We start from the raw sequence: 15,577 nt of genomic DNA on the forward strand, positions 1-15,577 counted from the left end.
GTAGAGATTTATTGCATGGATTCTTTTTTTATTACAAGTGCCTGGCAGACAACTATTGGAATGCAACGGAAACATGCAGTGGTGCAGCCTCTGTTAAAAAAGGCCAAGCTTGGACCCCTAATGTCTGGGTACCTTCAGGCCCATCTTCTTGCTGCCAGTGGTGTCTAAACATTTGGAGAAGCATGTAAATCAGCATCCTTCTTCTTTTTTGGAATAAAATACAATTCTCCATCCTACCATAATTGGGTTAAGACTGTAACACAGTACCGAAACGGCATTTTTAGCTGTGGTGGAGGAACTCAGATGGCTCATAGACCAAGGAGGCTCCACAGCAGTCATCCTTTTGGATGTCATTGACACTTTTGACACTGTAGATTATGCAGAACTCACCCAGAGAATTGCAGACATGGGTATAAAAGACAGTGCGCTGAAACAGCTAATGTTTTTTTTCGAGGGGAGGGCTTTCCGTATCAGACATGCTACTCAGACACTTTCCCTCTCAAATGCGGGGTGCCTCAGGATTCGGCTTTAAGCCCTACCCGTTTCAATCTTTATACGAGTCCCCTTGCTGAGATCGTATGTACGTTCGGTTGTCAATAGTCTCCTACGCTCATGAAACTCAAATAGTCATGTCTATCTCCCTAGAACATTGTTCAAACTTTCAACAACTTGCTCCATGTTTAAAGGAAGTGTCCAACTGGATAGCATGTTGTTGCCTCAAACTTAACGGGGACAATGCAGAGATCATGCTACTAGGTAATAACATTGATAATCAGGCACTGATATCTTAGTAACATTGATAATCAGGTACTGATACCCTAGCTGGACAGTTTAGAGACATCACCCAGCCCCAAAAGTCCCATAAAGAACCCTGGGCGTATGGCTAGACTATACCCTCACTGTGGACGCCCACAAAGCCAAAAACTACGAAGCAAGCTGCTATGGCATTCTTAGAATACTCAGGAATGTGCTAGATCTTCTCTGTATTTTGCAACCTAATAAAAAGGCTACAGGTCATGCAAAATGCAGCAGCCTGCCTTCTTTTAAACATGCCCAGGCATCTGTCAGCACTTGTAGACCTTCACTGGCTCCCGATGGAACAGCGGGTGCTGTTCAAGGCCCTGTGTATTGTGCAAAGGGCCTACTACAACAGAGGCCCCCAGCTATTACAATCTTTGGTTGCACCCTACAATACTGGAAGGGCCTTGTGGTTGGCTAAAGCACATCTCATGATTTAACAAAAATCCTCAGAGCAAGATGGGGGGGCCGCTTGTTTGTGTATCTGGTCCCCAAGTTATGGAACTCTTTGCCATGCAGACAGCGCCAAATGAATCTAGAATCCACTTTTAGAAAGTCTTTGAAAACCTGGGTGTTTGTGAACTAGTGGTTCCTTTGATCTGGATGCAGATACGGTGTGGGTTGTGTTATTTTATCTAAGCACTGGGAAGCCTATGGGTAGCGATGCACTCTACAAATCCAACAGAATAGAAAAGAATAGAACTACACCTTCCAGGCCATCCTAAGAAGTAAATATTATTATAGCACAAATCTTCTACCTTCAGATTTTGTTAGAGGATGTAACCAACTCCCAAATCTTTGCTTACCACACTAATCTCTGAGATTCCAAGTAACAAAATTACTCATTACAGGCATTAACACAGAGTAATATCAATTCATCCATAGAAGCATGTAGGTTTTAACATAATATTTTCAAAATAAATCTGCCAGGCCTCCTGCCTTTGTTGTAATTCTCATAATAAACATTTTGGACTTATGGTACCTGATATAACTTTTGCTAATTAACCAATCAGGCCTATACCCTTTACCATTTCTCCATCACTATATCTAACTCAGACCCACTTAATTGAGTATAAGCTTTTCTACATGCTAACCTTCAAGTATAGTCATAAAATTAGCAATATGCACCAAATTAGAGTTGTCAATACAATATACCCCCCTTCCCAAGTACGCCGAAGAAGGATTCTTGCAGTGAAAATTTACCCCTGGGTGTTGTTAGAGAAGTAACCAAGGCTAGACCTCTTTCCTATAAAAGTAACCTATGTGAATCCACTTAACACAATACCTGTCTACAGGTTTTAACACAGGGTGATGACAATTCACTGTCAAAGGCCTGTTGACTTTCAAATATACTTCTCCCAATAAACAAGTCCGGCTTACTTCCTTTGTTATACATTTATTTTCATAAATAAACAGATCAGACCTATGGCATCTGAAATAACTTTTCCCAATTAACCTTCTAGACTTTTATCATTGGCTAGTCACCCAAACCTAATGATGCCTACATTATTGAGCATAATCTTTTCAACAAGGTAACCATCAGGCATTAAATCACAAAATTACAGGTATGTGCAAAATTACATTTGACACAAAATATACAATGCCTTCTAAGAGTGCCTAACATGGATTATCTCAGTGCAAATCATATACCCCTAGGGTTCGCCAAAGGGGCAACTGGCCCCAAACCCTTGCATACTACAGTAATCTGTGAGATTTCATGTAACAATATCTGTCCATAGGTTTTAGCACAATGTAATAACAATCCACGATCAAAGGACTTTTAGCTTTAATATATGCTTTTCACAATAAAAAGGCAATGCCTTTTGCTTTTGTCATAAACGTTCATAAGAAACCAATCAGACATAGTTTTTTCCAAAGAACCAATCAGGCCTATAGCCTTTATCACAGGCTTGCCACTGTAACTAACTTGTGCCAATGGTACTGAGCACAAGCTGTGACACAAAGCAACCATCGGTATGCAGTCATAAAATGACCAATATGTACAACATTAAAGTTGGCAAAATAATATACAACCCTTTCTAAAACAGCATACGGAAAACGGAAGATTATTGAGTTGCAGATCTACTACCTCTAGGTTTTCTCACAGTGGGAAACTAACTCCAATCCCTTGCCTACTATACATAATCTGCGATACTCCCTGTAATGAAAATATCTGTCTAGAAGCTTAAATAAAGTTTAGTGAAAAGCCACATATCAAGGCCTGTTGGTTTTCACCTATGCTTTTCACAATAAGTAAACGAAAAAGTGATGGGTGGGATGCTTGAATTAATATCAGTCACTGGTAATTACTTGTGGCCACATCCCAGTCCATAATTTTTTTGCCCACAATGTCATACCAGATTACAACCAACCATATTCAAATCAGCCTCGATTTTGCTCCAATGGGAACAGTCCAGCCCAAACTTCCATTCCAGACCATCTCTGAACTGTAACACAAGCAACTCAAGACTGGTTTCACTTTAGCTGGGGCTCTTCAGTCGGTTTACCTCTGTTCTAGTGGCAAGATGAGCATGGGACCTACGTCTGGGCATGTCCATCACACTTAGGGTGTCGCACTGAAGTTAACAGAAAAGAGATGGGTGGAATGTTTGAATTATTTCAGCCACTGGTAATTACTTGTGTTCACATCCCAGTCCATCCGTTTTTGCCCACAATGCCACCGTAGATTAGACCCACCCATAGGGAAATCACTGGTTGGCCCTAGTTGGGGCTCTTCAGCTGGATGCAGTTTGGTTCCAGTGGCAAAGTGAGTCCAGACTCTGGAACTAATCTGTGGCTGACTGACAAGCCCCAAACAGGTTTCTTGTGTTCTGGTTTAAGAGATACAAAAGGGGGTGGTGATGGACGGAGCATCAGAACCAATCAAACACTCACACCCAGTCAACAGATCTGGGTTTGATCCATCACCGTTCTTTAGCCCACTCTGCCACCCCAGTTCAGACATGGCCATATGCAAATCAGTCTGACCCTGTGCCTCATGGGAACAGTCCAGCCCGAACTGCCAAGCCATGCCTTCCCTGGACCGGAAACAAGCTTCCTAGGACCGGTTTCTGGCATTTCAGCCGTCTTCAGCCAGGCTTGCTTGAATCCAGTGGCAAAGTGAGCAAGGGACTCACGTCTGAGCATACCCTGCCAACTTATGGCGAACAAAGCGGTACAAAAGGGGGTGGTGATGGACGGAGCATCAGAACCAATCAAACACTCACACCCAGTCAACAGATCTGGGTTTGATCCATCACCGTTCTTTAGCCCACTCTGCCACCCCAGTTCAGACATGGCCATATGCAAATCAGTCTGACCCTGTGCCTCATGGGAACAGTCCAGCCCGAACTGCCAAGCCATGCCTTCCCTGGACCGGAAACAAGCTTCCTAGGACCGGTTTCTGGCATTTCAGCCGTCTTCAGCCAGGCTTGCTTGAATCCAGTGGCAAAGTGAGCAAGGGACTCACGTCTGAGCATACCCTGCCAACTTATGGCGAACAAAGCGGTACAAAAGGGGGTGGTGATGGACGGAGCATCAGAACCAATCAAACACTCACACCCAGTCAACAGATCTGGGTTTGATCCATCACCGTTCTTTAGCCCACTCTGCCACCCCAGTTCAGACATGGCCATATGCAAATCAGTCTGACCCTGTGCCTCATGGGAACAGTCCAGCCCGAACTGCCAAGCCATGCCTTCCCTGGACCGGAAACAAGCTTCCTAGGACCGGTTTCTGGCATTTCAGCCGTCTTCAGCCAGGCTTGCTTGAATCCAGTGGCAAAGTGAGCAAGGGACTCACGTCTGAGCATACCCTGCCAACTTATGGCGAACAAAGCGGTACAAAAGGGGGTGGTGATGGACGGAGCATCAGAACCAATCAAACACTCACACCCAGTCAACAGATCTGGGTTTGATCCATCACCGTTCTTTAGCCCACTCTGCCACCCCAGTTCAGACATGGCCATATGCAAATCAGTCTGACCCTGTGCCTCATGGGAACAGTCCAGCCCGAACTGCCAAGCCATGCCTTCCCTGGACCGGAAACAAGCTTCCTAGGACCGGTTTCTGGCATTTCAGCCGTCTTCAGCCAGGCTTGCTTGAATCCAGTGGCAAAGTGAGCAAGGGACTCACGTCTGAGCATACCCTGCCAACTTATGGCGAACAAAGCGGTACAAAAGGGGGTGGTGATGGACGGAGCATCAGAACCAATCAAACACTCACACCCAGTCAACAGATCTGGGTTTGATCCATCACCGTTCTTTAGCCCACTCTGCCACCCCAGTTCAGACATGGCCATATGCAAATCAGTCTGACCCTGTGCCTCATGGGAACAGTCCAGCCCGAACTGCCAAGCCATGCCTTCCCTGGACCGGAAACAAGCTTCCTAGGACCGGTTTCTGGCATTTCAGCCGTCTTCAGCCAGGCTTGCTTGAATCCAGTGGCAAAGTGAGCAAGGGACTCACGTCTGAGCATACCCTGCCAACTTATGGCGAACAAAGCGGTACAAAAGGGGGTGGTGATGGACGGAGCATCAGAACCAATCAAACACTCACACCCAGTCAACAGATCTGGGTTTGATCCATCACCGTTCTTTAGCCCACTCTGCCACCCCAGTTCAGACATGGCCATATGCAAATCAGTCTGACCCTGTGCCTCATGGGAACAGTCCAGCCCAAACTGCCAAGCCATGCCTTCCCTGGACCGGAAACAAGCTTCCTAGGACCGGTTTCTGGCATTTCAGCCGTCTTCAGCCAGGCTTGCTTGAATCCAGTGGCAAAGTGAGCAAGGGACTCACGTCTGAGCATACCCTGCCAACTTATGGCGAACAAAGCGGTACAAAAGGGGGTGGTGATGGACGGAGCATCAGAACCAATCAAACACTCACACCCAGTCAACAGATCTGGGTTTGATCCATCACCGTTCTTTAGCCCACTCTGCCACCCCAGTTCAGACATGGCCATATGCAAATCAGTCTGACCCTGTGCCTCATGGGAACAGTCCAGCCCGAACTGCCAAGCCATGCCTTCCCTGAACCGGAAACAAGCTTCCTAGGACCGGTTTCTGGCATTTCAGCCGTCTTCAGCCAGGCTTGCTTGAATCCAGTGGCAAAGTGAGCAAGGGACTCACGTCTGAGCATACCCTGCCAACTTATGGCGAACAAAGCGGTACAAAAGGGGGTGGTGATGGACGGAGCATCAGAACCAATCAAACACTCACACCCAGTCAACAGATCTGGGTTTGATCCATCACCGTTCTTTAGCCCACTCTGCCAACCCAGTTCAGACATGGCCATATGCAAATCAGTCTGACCCTGTGCCTCATGGGAACAGTCCAGCCCGAACTGCCAAGCCATGCCTTCCCTGGACCGGAAACAAGCTTCCTAGGACCGGTTTCTGGCATTTCAGCCGTCTTCAGCCAGGCTTGCTTGAATCCAGTGGCAAAGTGAGCAAGGGACTCACGTCTGAGCATACCCTGCCAACTTATGGCGAACAAAGCGGTACAAAAGGGGGTGGTGATGGACGGAGCATCAGAACCAATCAAACACTCACACCCAGTCAACAGATCTGGGTTTGATCCATCACCGTTCTTTAGCCCACTCTGCCACCCCAGTTCAGACATGGCCATATGCAAATCAGTCTGACCCTGTGCCTCATGGGAACAGTCCAGCCCGAACTGCCAAGCCATGCCTTCCCTGGACCGGAAACACGCTTCCTAGGACCGGTTTCTGGCATTTCAGCCGTCTTCAGCCAGGCTTGCTTGAATCCAGTGGCAAAGTGAGCAAGGGACTCACGTCTGAGCATACCCTGCCAACTTATGGCGAACAAAGCGGTACAAAAGGGGGTGGTGATGGACGGAGCATCAGAACCAATCAAACACTCACACCCAGTCAACAGATCTGGGTTTGATCCATCACCGTTCTTTAGCCCACTCTGCCACCCCAGTTCAGACATGGCCATATGCAAATCAGTCTGACCCTGTGCCTCATGGGAACAGTCCAGCCCGAACTGCCAAGCCATGCCTTCCCTGGACCGGAAACACGCTTCCTAGGACCGGTTTCTGGCATTTCAGCCGTCTTCAGCCAGGCTTGCTTGAATCCAGTGGCAAAGTGAGCAAGGGACTCACGTCTGAGCATACCCTGCCAACTTATGGCGAACAAAGCGGTACAAAAGGGGGTGGTGATGGACGGAGCATCAGAACCAATCAAACACTCACACCCAGTCAACAGATCTGGGTTTGATCCATCACCGTTCTTTAGCCCACTATGCCACCCCAGTTCAGACATGGCCATATGCAAATCAGTCTGACCCTGTGCCTCATGGGAACAGTCCAGCCCGAACTGCCAAGCCATGCCTTCCCTGGACCGGAAACAAGCTTCCTAGGACCGGTTTCTGGCATTTCAGCCGTCTTCAGCCAGGCTTGCTTGAATCCAGTGGCAAAGTGAGCAAGGGACTCACGTCTGAGCATACCCTGCCAACTTATGGCGAACAAAGCGGTACAAAAGGGGGTGGTGATGGACGGAGCATCAGAACCAATCAAACACTCACACCCAGTCAACAGATCTGGGTTTGATCCATCACCGTTCTTTAGCCCACTCTGCCACCCCAGTTCAGACATGGCCATATGCAAATCAGTCTGACCCTGTGCCTCATGGGAACAGTCCAGCCCGAACTGCCAAGCCATGCCTTCCCTGGACCGGAAACAAGCTTCCTAGGACCGGTTTCTGGCATTTCAGCCGTCTTCAGCCAGGCTTGCTTGAATCCAGTGGCAAAGTGAGCAAGGGACTCACGTCTGAGCATACCCTGCCAACTTATGGCGAACAAAGCGGTACAAAAGGGGGTGGTGATGGACGGAGCATCAGAACCAATCAAACACTCACACCCAGTCAACAGATCTGGGTTTGATCCATCACCGTTCTTTAGCCCACTCTGCCACCCCAGTTCAGACATGGCCATATGCAAATCAGTCTGACCCTGTGCCTCATGGGAACAGTCCAGCCCGAACTGCCAAGCCATGCCTTCCCTGGACCGGAAACAAGCTTCCTAGGACCGGTTTCTGGCATTTCAGCCGTCTTCAGCCAGGCTTGCTTGAATCCAGTGGCAAAGTGAGCAAGGGACTCACGTCTGAGCATACCCTGCCAACTTATGGCGAACAAAGCGGTACAAAAGGGGGTGGTGATGGACGGAGCATCAGAACCAATCAAACACTCACACCCAGTCAACAGATCTGGGTTTGATCCATCACCGTTCTTTAGCCCACTCTGCCACCCCAGTTCAGACATGGCCATATGCAAATCAGTCTGACCCTGTGCCTCATGGGAACAGTCCAGCCCGAACTGCCAAGCCATGCCTTCCCTGGACCGGAAACAAGCTTCCTAGGACCGGTTTCTGGCATTTCAGCCGTCTTCAGCCAGGCTTGCTTGAATCCAGTGGCAAAGTGAGCAAGGGACTCACGTCTGAGCATACCCTGCCAACTTATGGCGAACAAAGCGGTACAAAAGGGGGTGGTGATGGACGGAGCATCAGAACCAATCAAACACTCACACCCAGTCAACAGATCTGGGTTTGATCCATCACCGTTCTTTAGCCCACTCTGCCACCCCAGTTCAGACATGGCCATATGCAAATCAGTCTGACCCTGTGCCTCATGGGAACAGTCCAGCCCGAACTGCAAGCAAGCCTGGCTGAAGACGGCTGAAATGCCAGAAACCGGTCCTAGGAAGCTTGTTTCCGGTCCAGGGAAGGCATGGCTTGGCAGTTCGGGCTGGACTGTTCCCATGAGGCACAGGGTCAGACTGATTTGCATATGGCCATGTCTGAACTGGGGTGGCAGAGTGGGCTAAAGAACGGTGATGGATCAAACCCAGATCTGTTGACTGGGTGTGAGTGTTTGATTGGTTCTGATGCTCCGTCCATCACCACCCCCTTTTGTACCGCTTTGTTCGCCATAAGTTGGCAGGGTATGCTCAGACGTGAGTCCCTTGCTCACTTTGCCACTGGATTCAAGCAAGCCTGGCTGAAGACGGCTGAAATGCCAGAAACCGGTCCTAGGAAGCTTGTTTCCGGTCCAGGGAAGGCATGGCTTGGCAGTTCGGGCTGGACTGTTCCCATGAGGCACAGGGTCAGACTGATTTGCATATGGCCATGTCTGAACTGGGGTGGCAGAGTGGGCTAAAGAACGGTGATGGATCAAACCCAGATCTGTTGACTGGGTGTGAGTGTTTGATTGGTTCTGATGCTCCGTCCATCACCACCCCCTTTTGTACCGCTTTGTTCGCCATAAGTTGGCAGGGTATGCTCAGACGTGAGTCCCTTGCTCACTTTGCCACTGGATTCAAGCAAGCCTGGCTGAAGACGGCTGAAATGCCAGAAACCGGTCCTAGGAAGCTTGTTTCCGGTCCAGGGAAGGCATGGCTTGGCAGTTCGGGCTGGACTGTTCCCATGAGGCACAGGGTCAGACTGATTTGCATATGGCCATGTCTGAACTGGGGTGGCAGAGTGGGCTAAAGAACGGTGATGGATCAAACCCTGATCTGTTGACTGGGTGTGAGTGTTTGATTGGTTCTGATGCTCCGTCCATCACCACCCCCTTTTGTACTGCTTTGTTCGCCATAAGTTGGCAGGGTATGCTCAGACGTGAGTCCCTTGCTCACTTTGCCACTGGATTCAAGCAAGCCTGGCTGAAGACGGCTGAAATGCCAGAAACCGGTCCTAGGAAGCTTGTTTCCGGTCCAGGGAAGGCATGGCTTGGCAGTTCGGGCTGGACTGTTCCCATGAGGCACAGGGTCAGACTGATTTGCATATGGCCATGTCTGAACTGGGGTGGCAGAGTGGGCTAAAGAACGGTGATGGATCAAACCCTGATCTGTTGACTGGGTGTGAGTGTTTGATTGGTTCTGATGCTCCGTCCATCACCACCCCCTTTTGTACTGCCTGGTTTAAGAGATGGCCGGGCTTGGCAGTTTGGGTTGCACTGTTCCTATTGGTGGAGAACCAAGGCTGATTTGCATATAGCTCGGTTTAATCAGAGGTGGCATGGTGAGCAATATAATAAAGTACTGGTCTCCTGCCCTGAGCAATTGCCAGAGGCTTGGCTTATATTAATTCACGCATTCCATCCATTGCTGTTTTGATTACTTTTTCGCAGAAAATAAACAAGGCCTATTTTGCCGTGCCTTTTTAGAATAAACAGATCAGGTCTAAAGCATTGATCATTGGTTTATCACCAAAATCAACTCAGTCCAGTTATGTGGAGCAAAATACTTCCCACAAAGCAAAAGGTGCAATACAACCACTCCTTAACAATGCAAGCACACAACGTCTGCTCAATCAAAATATGTACTCAAGGAAATACACATTTGTGGTGGAGTCAAATGGGCTCACAGTAGAGATTCTTCAAGTTATTTTTCTGTTGATCAAATAAGGATTAGAGATAGCTGTGTTGAGCCAGGCCAAAGTAGCCAAGACTGCAAAATCCTGGTATGCGCCAGTGGAACTAACAGCATAATCTGGCAAACCTACACTGAGAATTGAGTATCATCAGCAGCTAATAAAACTGAATTGTATTTCAAAAGTATTTGTATGGCCTTATAGCCTAAATTGGCGATTAAAGGCCTGCTCCAGAACTCTAGGCCCAAGCACAAGGCATGGGCATATAACAAGGAAGCTGAACTTTAAGGTTAGGCTATCAGAACATTCTGTCCCATGGGGTGGGGGGAGATGTCCTATTGAAAAAAGCAGCCTTCTGGTAGACACAGTGAGTTTACAATGCCTTGCACCTCCAAAGCTTCAGTTACTTACACAGCTCGTGTCTGAGTAGGTTTGCCTAACATTTGCTAGTGCATGTACACAACAAGAGCTGTGAAAGTGGGCAGAAGTCAGCCTGTTTCGCCTTGGCTATGGCAAACGTTTTTCTTCACTGGGCATAGCCCAGGGAGACAAGAGATGAGCAGATTCCAGCCATCTCTGTCCTTCCAAGGTTCCAGTGACACAAAGCAATGGCAGGAGGGAGGGTTGAAGGCTCGCTATGTGATCTTTTCTGCAGTCTCTGTCTCTCTCATTCCCTTCACAATCCACATAGGCTGTGGAAAGGCATGTGAGAGGGAGAGTTTGAGGGTGTGGATTAGAACATCAGAAAGTTGACAGCAGCTGTCAACATGCCAGTGTTCTAATTTTGATTCTACAACATCTTTGTGTGCATTGTTGATTTTGTGCACAGAGTAAAAAAAACCTTATCAATTGCAGGCCAAGACGTATTGCCAACCCCAGACATATTGGCAAAGCCAAGATGAAAGTGTTGGCTGCCAGCCTTATGGCTTTGTCAATTCTTGTTTTGGCATGGTTTTTGTACAACTTTATTTTGGGGGGAGGTACTGGTCCCTAGCCAACATAAAAAAAATTGGCTAAAGGAAAGAAAAATGGTTTGAGTCTTAAAAAGAACACTTTGCTATAACAGGAAGGGAAGTACTCTGTATGTTGATGTGTTCCTTGTGAAGAAGTAGAATGTTGTCTCTCACAGTGAAGCTAGCCACTGGTTGAAATTGGTTACCCTGCTCCCCCACTCTGCATACTGTAGTGGACAGAAGAAAACTTGGAATGACAAATGGATGACGAGGGCTAACTGAAAGCCCCTATAAATATGTTATTTATATAATATTTTCTAAAATTCACCTATGGCAATGTGTGCTTTTTGAGACCCCAAAAATATATTTCTTTAAGCCATTTTTTAAATATTGGTGAGGCCCAGCAGATCCACCAACAATAAAGTTTTACAAAACCTGTGACAAAACAAGCATTGACAAAGTAAACAAAAAGCTGTCAGAAAACACAAGACATGTTGGATTTGCCAATGCTTGTTTCCACTTGTTTTGCAGCTCTTTAAATTCGATTTATAGGTCTGCTTCTCCATGATTTTATTTGTAGTTGTACCAAACTGTATTACATCTCACCTTGGTCGATCTGTTGTTTTAAAGAGAAGCCTTATGTACTGCCATTTTACCCCCAAGAGTAAGCACTTGGGACTAGTCTCTCCCAAAGACAGGTGCACTGGTATGGGAGACGCCACAAATTGGGGAGGGGTCCAGTTTGAGTATTATCTTAATTTGTAGGGCACCAGATATAGATCATATTAAGTACAATTAACAGAAACCTTGGTTAAGGGGGTGTCTTTGCTCTTCTTTTGGAGGCACTTCTGAGACACCCAAGACTGGGAGATGCCTGTGTTGGAGGCGGGCTTTACGTTAGTTACCACTTTAACAAAGGAGAGACTTGTTGATGTTTCAGTAGTTTTGGGGGAACCCTAATTTTGGCAATACCTTAGTTTGGGGATGTACCTGTGAAAGAAACCCTACGTTTAGGGCTTTGTCTTTTGAGACACGTTTGTTGTGTACCAAGGAGGTATTGTAAGTAGCGCCCAACGCCTAATTAGGATGTTTTATATGGAGGTGTCCTTATTGTCACTTAGTAATACGTGGACTGTCATGTGTTTAAATGTAGGGGCTTATTTCTGGAGCAGCTGAAGAGATGTTCTCCTTAACCATCAGACTTTGGGTGTTACCTTAATAATGAGCACTAAAACCTGGGGGGTGACTTTAGTTGGCGACGCCTTAAAGTGAAGATACCTTTATTGTAGTACACCTTAGTTCTGGGATATTTTGGGGTCACTTTACTTTGGAGATATAGAAGTTTGAAAATATCTTAGGGCCTCATTACAAGTTTGGTGGTGCGGGAGGGGGACAGCCGCACCCCGCCAAACCTGTGTATGAACCGCCCATCAGATCAGAAGTTTTCTCTTAGTCTGGTGGGCGGTTCTTTAGCATTCACAGGTCGGTGTCTATGAAATAGGCACCACAATGGGTACGTCAAAGGCAGTACCTACACTGCTTGGACCGCAGCAGTCCATACCGTGCAGGTACTCGGGTGCATGAACACCGTGTGCATCCACATGGCTGAGGCATCAGGGGGCCCTGGAGGGACCCCTTTGTTCCTCTCCACCACAATTTTCATAATGGGCTCACCGCCATGAAAACCATGGCGAGGAGGAAACTCGTAATATGTTTGGCGGGACCACCGCGGTCCCACCAAGCATATTGCGGCCTCAGGACCACAGCGCAACTGCCAGGGAACAGTGATTCCCTGGCGTGTGCGACGGTCCCAGGGTGACCCGACCACCCTAGTCGTAATAGGACGGTCAGGAGACCGTCTGAAAGTCTGTGGATCGCCAGACTCATAATGAGGCCCCTAGTCTCTGGGAGACACTATATCTTGTGCCTCTCAGTTGGAGTCAACTTAACTGTGGGAAACCTTAATTTGCAAAGAGGCTTTAATTTAGGGGGGTCCTTAATTTGAGTTACACCTTAGATGGGGCACAAGCTTGAAAGAAACTTTAGTTTGGAGGATTCTTTTATTTGTGGTACATCAAAGTTAAGAAAAGTCTATGTTGAGGACATACTTCCGTTTGGAGACACATCAGTTGGTGGAAATCTTAGTCTAGGGACACCTTAAACATTAGTTGGGGAATTCCTTAGTTTGTGGAATACCTCAATGTGGGCTACAACCCAGTTAGTGAGCAAGGGGGAGTGACCCTTTACATCAAGGAATCCTTTCATCATGATACCTTTGCTGGGGCACCTTGTATTGTGGGGTAACTTTATAAGGGGCACACCATGGTTAGGGGATATCTTAGTTGGGGCAATATCTTTGGGTAAAACAGCAATTTGGGCCTGGTGGGCATCTTAGATGAGGGGGCGCTTTAGTTTGTGCCACGGCTGAGTTGGAGGATACCTTCATTTGAGGTGAACCTTAGTTTGACAACACCTCAGTTGAAATCTGGGTGGGCAGCCTAGTTGAGGGGTCACCAAGATGTTGTAACTACTTTCAGTCCGTTTTGCATTAAGTCTCGCCTATATCGAGTTACCTACTATAGACAACACCACACCATCCCCCTTCCTCCTCACCTGCAGGAATGGCCCCTTTGCTCCCAGTCAGGTATGGACCTGTTTGGTCACTGCAGGCCTGGACTGGGGAGGGAGGGCCATTCAGGTTGCTAAGGAGCATTGTGTGCTGTGGTTACCACAGCAACTGATGTCAACTGTGAGTGTTTTGGTGTGTGTATGATGAAGCAGCGTCTGTGGAGGGAAAGGGGGGTATTTCACTGCTCCTACGGGAAGTAAGCAACCCCAACTACTGATAATTAAGAGTTTCTTTACACGAAAATGTTGACGTTTGTTTAAATAATTAATTTACAAAATAGTGTTTACATATTTAAATCGTCATTTCTCTATTCGACAATTCTGACGTGTTCGTTCGAGCATGCGATTGGAATCTTTCATCCCATGAGTTTCTCACCTCAATGCCGAAATTCACCGATTTTCCTGTTGGCCATTTTAAAAGTAAGGGCTGAATTCCTAATGTTCCGTGTCCCTCTGAGTGCCCATGCCCCCTACAGCTCTCTGCCCAAGGTGTTCCTATAAGACTTCCAGGCCGATTACACCTAACTGCGCCAGGTGTTTCTATCAGAATTCCAGTCCCCTGGCATTTATCTGTGTCCTGTATTTCTGTAAGAATTGAAGACCCCTGATATGCATGTGTGTCCTGTGTTTCTGTAAGAGTTCAGCCCCTTGCAGCTCTGAGCCTTGTGTTCCATTTTTAATTCCAGGCTACTTACCGCTCTGTCACCCATATTCTTGTAAGAATTACATTCTATGTACAGCTCTGTGCCCTGTATCCCTGAAAGAATTTCCTGTCTTCGATGGCTACCCGTGACCCACATTCCTGAAAGAATTCTAGGCTACTTACAGGTCTGTGAATCGTATTTCTGGAAGAATTCCTGGCCATTAACCCTTTCTGGGTTCTGTGTGCCTGTAAGAATTTGCAGGGCCTCCATAACTCTGTGTCCCATATTCTTCCTGTATGCGTTCCATGCTCCTTACCGCACTCTGTGTCCTGTATGCATGTAAGCAGTGCTTAATTTGTGAAAAACTAAGTGCCAGGTCCCTCACAAGGAGGCCACAGCAGCCCGCACCACCCATTGCCCTAGGACTGCCAATGGCAGTACCAACACAACTACCAATCATCACACTTCTACAAATGCGACAATTCAGACTATTCCAGGTCACCCACACCTATAAAATGGCATGAGCTGAGCCGCACTTTTTTTTTTACACTGTTGTTATGCTTATCTTAACACTGGACAGACCACATCACCATCTGGTGGACTGTCACTAGAACTGGTGCTGACAATTAAGTGCCGGTGCCGAGCACTAGAAACCACCGGCTCAAATTATGCACTGCATGTAAGAAGTGAAATCCAGGTCCCTTACACCTATTCGAGTTCTTTAAGAATATTTCCCCTCCAACGTCCCTCCCGTTCTCAAAACCCTGTTCCCTCAAGGCTCACTGTATCCTGCATTTCCCTAGGAATTCATTGCTACTTAAGCCTCACCATTTTTTCCTCTATTCCTGTAAGAAATCATGTATTTCTATAAAACATTTAGGGGCCATTAAGGCTCTCCGTGTCCTGTAAGAATTCATGGCTTCGCTAAGCTCTATCTGACTCGTGGTTTTCTAAGAAACACTTGTCCTCGAGCTCCACGCAAACTCTCTTTGACATTTATTCTGTCTACTTTCTACCTCATTACACCCAGTGCCTTCTATTCCTTTAAAAGTTCTGGCCCTGGAGATCTCTCGGTGATTTACATCCTGATAAGATTCCCAGGTCCCCCAGAACTATCTGACCATTTATTCCTGTAGGTAGGACTAACTGGCCTCCAAGAGAGTTCT

The 15,577-nt window shown here is 47.2% G+C and overlaps 1 protein-coding gene across 3 annotated transcripts in view; it reads right to left on the reverse strand.

Moving 5' to 3' along the window:
* The window catches only part of CIMIP4 (ciliary microtubule inner protein 4), a 317,064-nt gene extending 303,254 nt beyond the window's left edge, over nt 1-13,810 (reverse strand). For 2 of the 3 annotated variants that reach the window (XM_085601334.1, XM_085601336.1), the window contains exon 1: nt 13,753-13,810. The gene's annotated coding sequence lies outside the window, so the exon portion shown is untranslated. The remainder of the gene's footprint in view (nt 1-13,752) is intronic. The other variant, XM_085601335.1, reaches the window with a different exon arrangement.
* Nucleotides 13,811-15,577: the final 1,767 nt, after the last annotated feature.

The sequence above is a fragment of the Triturus cristatus genome, chromosome 4_2 (assembly GCF_964204655.1).
Source record: "Triturus cristatus chromosome 4_2, aTriCri1.1, whole genome shotgun sequence".
NCBI classification, from domain to species: Eukaryota; Metazoa; Chordata; class Amphibia; order Caudata; family Salamandridae; genus Triturus; species Triturus cristatus.